Here is a 7,500-nt window from a genome sequence, read left to right on the forward strand (position 1 = left end):
GGAAACTTACGTCTCTCGACGATGGGACGATCCACGCGAAGAGTTGTTACGTGCACGCGTATGGTGCGATTGCGTCGATTCGCTTTTCTGTACGGGGAGTAATAGAACGTTGAGTTGACTTATCGGGTCTTCGTTGGAATTACCGTCGCTGGCATTGTAAACTCCAGATGACCTTGTGATTCCTTCGTCGGGCACTGGTAAAGGGTGGCGATGATGCGTTCTATAATAGAAATACCCGTCGTAGCGTTTCTTCCGAGTCAACCCGCTCACGAAACTCTCTCTCGTCGTGGAATCCCCGCGTCGGAGAGTAAAACGCGAATTCATACTATGAAAACTTACGTCTCTCGACGATGGGACGATCCACGCGAAGAGTTGTTTACGTGCACGCGTATGGTGCGATTGCGTCGATTCGCTTTTCTGTACGGGGAGAAATAGAACGTTGAGTTGACTTATCGGGTCTTCGTTGGAATTACCGTCGCTGGCATTGTAAACTCCAGATGACCTTGTGATTCCTTCGTCGGGCACTGGTAAAGGGTGGCGATGATGCGTTCTATAATAGAAATACCCGTCGTAGCGTTTCTTCCGAGTCAACCCGCTCACGAAACTCTCTCTCTCGTCGTGGAATCCCCGCGTCGGAGAGTAAAACGCCGAAGGCTTACTATGAAACTTACGTCTCTCGACGATGGGACGATCCACGCGAAGAGAGTTGTTACGTGCACGCGTATGGTGCGATTGCGTCGATTCGCTTTTCTGTACGGGGAGTAATAGAACGTTGAGTTGACTTATCGGGTCTTCGTTGGAATTACCGTCGCTGGCATTGTAAACTCCAGATGACCTTGTGATTCCTTCGTCGGGCACTGGTAAAGGGTGGCGATGATTCGTTCTATAATAGAAATACCCGTCGTAGCGTTTCTTCCGAGTCAACCCGCTCACGAAACTCTCTCTCGTCGTGGAATCCCCGCGTCGGAGAGTAAAACGCGAATTCATAGTATGGAAACTTACGTCTCTCGACGATGGGACGATCCACGCGAAGAGTTGTTACGTGCACGCGTATGGTGCGATTGCGTCGATTCGCTTTTCTGTACGGGGAGCAATAGAACGTTGAGTTGACTTATCGGGTCTTCGTTGGAATTACCGTCGCTGGCATTGTAAACTCCAGATGACCTTGTGATTCCTTCGTCGGGCACTGGTAAAGGGTGGCGATGATTCGTTCTATAATAGAAATACCCGTCGTAGCGTTTCTTCCGAGTCAACCCGCTCACGAAACTCTCTCTCGTCGTGGAATCCCCGCGTCGGAGAGTAAAACGCGAATTCATACTATGAAAACTTACGTCTCTCGACGATGGGACGATCCACGCGAAGAGTTGTTTACGTGCACGCGTATGGTGCGATTGCGTCGATTCGCTTTTCTGTACGGGGAGAAATAGAACGTTGAGTTGACTTATCGGGTCTTCGTTGGAATTACCGTCGCTGGCATTGTAAACTCCAGATGACCTTGTGATTCCTTCGTCGGGCACTGGTAAAGGGTGGCGATGATGCGTTCTACAATAGAAATACCCGTCGTAGCGTTTCTTCCGAGTCAACCCGCTCACGAAACTCTCTCTCGTCGTGGAATCCCCGCGTCGGAGGGTAAAACGCGATATATAATAGTATATGCCAGTGGTTCGCGCGCGTCGTCTCTGAGATACGCGGTCGACAGAGTTCCGAAAACACGTGATGTGCCACGATTTCCGTGCGTCTTACATCTTTCGACGATGGGACGATCCACGCGAAGAGAACGTTCGTGCTTGCGTGAGGTGCAACAGCGTCGATTCGCTTTTCTGTACGGGGAGAAATAGAACGTTGAGTTGACTTATCGGGTCTTCGTTGGAATTACCGTCGCTGGCATTGTAAACTCCAGATGACCTTGTGATTCCTTCGTCGGGCACTGGTAAAGGGTGGCGATGATTCGTTCTATAATAGTAATACCCGTCGTAGCGTTTCGACCGATGTCACCCGCCACGAAAGTCTCTCTCGACGTGGAAACCCCGCGCCGAAGAGTAAACGCGAAGGCTTACCATACGAAAGAAAACGGTATTATACGCCTGTGGTATGTGCGTCTCGGCTCTGTGATACGCGATCGGCAGAGTTACAAAAAAACGTTGATGGGCCACGATTTCCGTGCGTCTTACATCTTTCGACGATGGGACGATCCACGCGAAGAGTAGTTACGTGCTCGCGCGAGGTGCGATAGCGTCGATTCGCTTTTCTGTACGGGGAGAAATAGAACGATGAGTTGACTTATCGGGTCTTCGTTGGAATTACCGTCGCTGGCATTGTAAACTCCAGATGACCTTGTGATTCCTTCGTCGGGCACTGGTAAAGGGTGGCGATGATTCGTTCTATAATAGAAATACCCGTCGTAGCGATTCGGCCGAGTCACCCGCCACGAAACTCTCTCTCGTCGTGGAATCCCCATGTCGGAGAGTAAAACGCGAAGGCTAACTATATAAGAAATATATAGTATTATTTATGCCTGTGGTTCTCCGTTTGCCCTACTCTCAGATACGCGACTCGGAGAGTTACGAATAATCGTGATGGACCACGATTTCTGTACGTCTTACATCTTTCGACGATGGGACGATCCACGCGAAGAGATCATTCCTGCTTGCGTGAGGTGCGATAGCGCCGATTCGCTTTTCTGTACGGGGAGAAATAGAACGATGAGTTGACTTATCGGGTCTTCGTTGGAATTACCGTCGCTGGCATTGTAAACTCCAGATGACCTTGTGATTCCTTCGTCGGGCACTGGTAAAGGGTGGCGATGATTCGTTCTATAATAGAAATACCCGTCGTAGCGATTCGGCCGTGTCACCCGCCACGAAAATCTCTCTCGTCGTGGAATCCCCGCGTCGTAGAGTAAACGCGAAGGCTTGCTATAGAAGACTATAGTTTATACGCCTGTGGTTCACCGGTTGCCTGCTCTCCGGGGTACGCGATCGCGCAGGAGTTACGGAAGAACTTGATGGGCCACGATCTCCAAGCGGCTATATCTTTCGACGATGGGACGATTCACGCGAAGAGAACGTTCGTGCATGCGTGAGGTGCGATAGCGTTGATTCGCTTGTCTGTACGGGGAGAAATAGAACGATGAGTTGACTTATCGGGTCTTCGTTGGAATTACCGTCGCTGGCATTGTAAACTCCAGATGACCTTGTGATTCCTTCGTCGGGCACTGGTAAAGGGTGGCGATGATTCGTTCTATAATAGAAATACCCGTCGTAGCGTTTCGACCGATGTCACCCGCCACGAAATTCTCTCTCGTCGTGGAATCCCCGCGTCGGAGAGTAACCGCCGAAGGCTTGCTATAGAAGACTATAGTTTATACGCCTGTGGTTCACCGGTTGCCGGCTCTCCGGGGCACGCGATCGCGCGAAGGTTACGGAGGGACGTGAAGCGCCCGAGCAATGAAACGTCCGCAGGAGGAAACGAGCAACCGCCGAACATTGTTTCGCGACGTTTCCATAATGTATTGTCGTTTCGCTCGCATCCCGCTTCTTTCCCCTAGTTTCCTCGACGCGTAGTTTCGCAGCCTTAGTGGACGAATCATTCTCGATTCGAGGAAAGATATGCAGTGGGGCGTGCAATGAGCCCGCCAGAGACCACGATCTCCAATGCGTCTTTACATCTTTGGACGATGGGACGATCCACGCGAAGAGAACGTTCGTGCTTGCGCGAGGTGCATTAGCGTCGATTCGCTTTTCTGTACGGGGAGAAATAGAACGATGAGTTGACTTATCGGGTCTTCGTTGGAATTACCGTCGCTGGCATTGTAAACTCCAGATGACCTTGTGATTCCTTCGTCGGGCACTGGTAAAGGGTGGCGATGATTCGTTCTATAATAGAAATACCCGTCGTAGCGATTCGGCCGAGTCACCCGCCACGAAACTGTCTCTCTTTCGTCGTGGAAACCCCGCGTCGGAGAGTAAAACGCGCGAAGGCTGTGACTGTAACATATATATATATATATACACAGTATACAATGCCTGTGGTTTTTGCGCGTGTCGGCTCTTCGGTATACGCGATCGGCCAGAGTTACGGAGGGACGGTGAAGCGCACGAGAAATTGAAACGGCCGCACGATTGGAACCGAGCAACCGTCGAACATTGTTTCGCGACGTTTCCATAATGCGTTTTCGTTTCGCTCGCATACCGCTTCTTTTCCCCTAGTCTCTGAGACGCGTTTTCGAGCCGTTCTTCTACTATCGATTCTCGTAGAGAGAAGGGACCGGGTAGTCTGGAAGTGGAACCCGCATCTTGCGTGTACCGTACACGGAATTGAGAGGACCGGCCGTGAAGCTCGTTTTAAAGCCGTGCGTCTGACACCCAACTCTTGCGCGCCAATTTCGCGGCAAGAGATAATATGGGACGAATGACCGGCAAAGAGCCAGCTGTGAAGTCTGTTTTTTTAATCGAATCCGTGGACGTGTGTATGCCGTAGCGTCGCTCGTCGTGTTCGTTCATGGTCGTTCCGAGAGAAAGAACGAAAGCGGTAACGAAGGGACCGGCCGTGAAGCTCGTTTTAAAGCCGCGCGTCTGACACCCAACTCTTGCGCGCCAATTTCGCGGCAAGAGATAACATGGGACGAATGACCGGCAAAGAGCCAGCTGTGAAGTCTTTTTTCATTATTTGCTTTCAATCGATCGATCGGTACGATTCGTGCAACGTTTCGCGCGATGCGACGCGAAAACATGCGCGCAACAATAGATGCGTCTGATCGGAAGAACGCGAGGGTCGACTGCACGCGATGGATTCAGTATCGGGTAGGATACAAAATATATCCCCGTCGTTTCCACGCGTGCGAGTCTTCTGCGTCTTTCGCGGGTTTTTGAATGCACTATACGCCCGGAACGTCGAGAAATATATACATATTACTTGAACGTTTTTCGTCTCGAAAGGCTTCGGTGTCGTCTCCAAGGCGACGCCTGAATCTCCTTCGCGCGCTGGTCGGAGATTCAGGTATCAACTTTTATCTTCTCTTTGAAAGAAGAGAGATATTAGGTCGAACAAGTGAGAATAAAATTATATATGTGAAATATAAAATTTATACGATTACCCTGAACGGTGGATCACTTGGCTCGTGGGTCGATGAAGAACGCAGCTAATTGCGCGTCAACGTGTGAACTGCAGGACACATGAACATCGACATTTCGAACGCACATTGCGGTCCACGGATACAATTCCTGGACCACGCCTGGCTGAGGGTCGTTTACGTACCATACACTGCTTGCGTAGCTCTGTCAAATCCCCGCCGTCGTTCACCTCTTCGGATCGAACGTTTTTTTACCGAAGGGCGCAAAGAACGTCTCTGAGTCGGGTTAAGAGAAGGATGCTACGTACGAGCGAACGATGGGTGTCTCGTCGGCGTTTGTCGCGGACACGCGAAAATTCTGTGAATTTCACGGACAGTGTACGTTCTAGTTGTTGCAAAACGATCGGAATCGTTTGTATGGACTCGCGTGAGTGTTCGCGGCGTCGTGCGTCGTTCAATTACGACCGCCCGCGGATACCGCTCCACTGCGATATGGATCTGAGCGACAACTTTTTCGGCTGTTCGTGAGATGAACGGTTTCGTGTGTTTAGAAAAATTTTTTTTCCCGCGCTCCCGACGTCACCTGAAATGATGCGTCAGAGGTGAAAGAAAATATTAAGAAGTCGAGAGAGAGAGACTACACACGTTTTATTCATATTTTGTATACCGTGCGTGAGACGGATGTGCACGACACGTCGTATGTCGGTATATTACCGACTGGCCCCAGGGAGATTGTTTTCTTCCTCTCTTACGAATGAGATGTACGTTTCGGAGGATCGTCGTTACCGAAACACACGGCAAAACGAGACTTCTCGCAGCAGAACCTTTATACACAATACACATCGACTCTTTTTACCCCGAGAGAGAGAGAAAAGGTGTATTTCTTTTTTTTATTTTTCGAATTCGACGCACGAACGCTTTGACGACTGGAGAAAAACACGGTGTGTGTTAAAATCGTGCGGGACGAGCATGCGTATTCGTAACGGGTCGAATAGTTCTTATTCCCCGTCGTCGCGTGTCCTCGCTGGACCACCACCGTGCGCTTCCGCCACGTTCAGTTGAATTTCGAAATATATATATATAAAAAGAATCACCATATACTCTCTTTCGGGAGGTGTATTTTTATCGGTTTCTGCTATAGAGAAGAGACGGAGATCGTGTTGTGAGGTGTAACGTTTCTGTATCCCCGTTTCGGAGGATCGTCGTTATCGGCGGAACACACGTCAAAACGAGACTTCTCGCAGAACCTTATATACACAATACACATCGACTCTTTTACCCCGAGAGAGAGAAAAGGTGTTTTTCTTTTTTTTTTATTTTTCGAATTCGACGCACGAACGCTTTGACGACTGGAGAAAAACACGGTGTGTGTTAAAATCGTGCGGGACGAGCATGCGTATTCGTAACGGGTCGAATAGTTCTTATTCCCCGTCGTCGCGTGTCCTCGCTGGACCACCACCGTGCGCTTCCGCCACGTTCAGTTGTATTTCGAAATATATATATATAAAAAGAATCACCATATACTCTCTTTCGGGAGGTGTATTTTTATCGGTTTCTGCTATAGAGAAGAGACGGACGATCGTGTGTGACACCACGTGGTAACGTTTCCGTATCCCCGTAAAATACGTTTATCTTTTCTCGTAGAAAAGAGAGAGGAAGAGGCAGGAGCTCCTCTTTGGCGAGGCTTTCGAACGTCGCGTCCCGTCCGCCGGAATATAATGATATAAATATATAACCGCCGCCGACTTTGTGCGAAAGCGTTGAAACGAACGCGTCGGTCGCCCCATGGTGTGTGTTTGTCGTGTCTTCTTTTCCTCTTCTGCACTTCTCTTCACTGTCGATCGCGAGACCGCGCGAGATCCGCTTCGGTCGTCCAGTCCCCGAAAATTCTTCTCGGACGGGCGTTAAAGTTAACCGGAGCGCGAGATCGTCTAGCGAGAGTCTTTTTCGCGATCGAGTAAAATGTGATAGAAGAAGGAGAAGAGTGTAAAAAGAGAATATAGACACGCGACGCAGCAGAGACCACTGGTGAGGCGCATAAGACGCGTTCGCGAACGATTTTTCGCGACGATACGGAGTCGCGCGTGTCGCGGTATATTTATCATTTATATACGTTATAATATGAATATTGTTGTGTTCGAACGCACTCTCCTCTAGACTTTGTTTTTTTTGCCTTTGAGCGATTTTTATGAAATTCGATTGAATTTTCATACAATTCACGTTCACGACGACCTCAGAGTAGGCGAGATTACCCGCTGAATTTAAGCATATTACTAAGCGGAGGAAAAGAAACTAACAAGGATTTCCTTAGTAGCTGCGAGCGAACAGGAATTAGCCCAGCACTGAATCCCGCGGTTCCGCCGTAGGGAAATGTAGTGTTCAGGAGGGTCCATTTATCCCGTGACGTCGAACCGCGTCCAAGTCCATCT

At 49.6% G+C, this 7,500-nt stretch overlaps 2 non-coding genes across 2 annotated transcripts in view; both read left to right on the forward strand.

Moving 5' to 3' along the window:
- Positions 1-5,092: 5,092 nt before the first annotated feature.
- On the forward strand, positions 5,093-5,247 carry LOC143176313 (5.8S ribosomal RNA). Its single transcript, XR_013000882.1, has one exon. It is a non-coding gene; the product is annotated as a 5.8S ribosomal RNA (ribosomal RNA).
- Positions 5,248-7,299: 2,052 nt separating this feature from the next.
- Positions 7,300-7,500, forward strand: part of LOC143176315 (large subunit ribosomal RNA) — a 4,006-nt gene continuing 3,805 nt past the window's right edge. Inside the window, exon 1 of the ribosomal RNA XR_013000884.1 lies at positions 7,300-7,500. This exon is cut by the window's right edge and continues 3,805 nt beyond it. This is a non-coding gene — a ribosomal RNA (large subunit ribosomal RNA).

The sequence above is a fragment of the Nomia melanderi genome, unplaced genomic scaffold (assembly GCF_051020985.1).
Source record: "Nomia melanderi isolate GNS246 unplaced genomic scaffold, iyNomMela1 scaffold0489, whole genome shotgun sequence".
NCBI lineage: Eukaryota > Metazoa > Arthropoda > Insecta > Hymenoptera > Halictidae > Nomia > Nomia melanderi.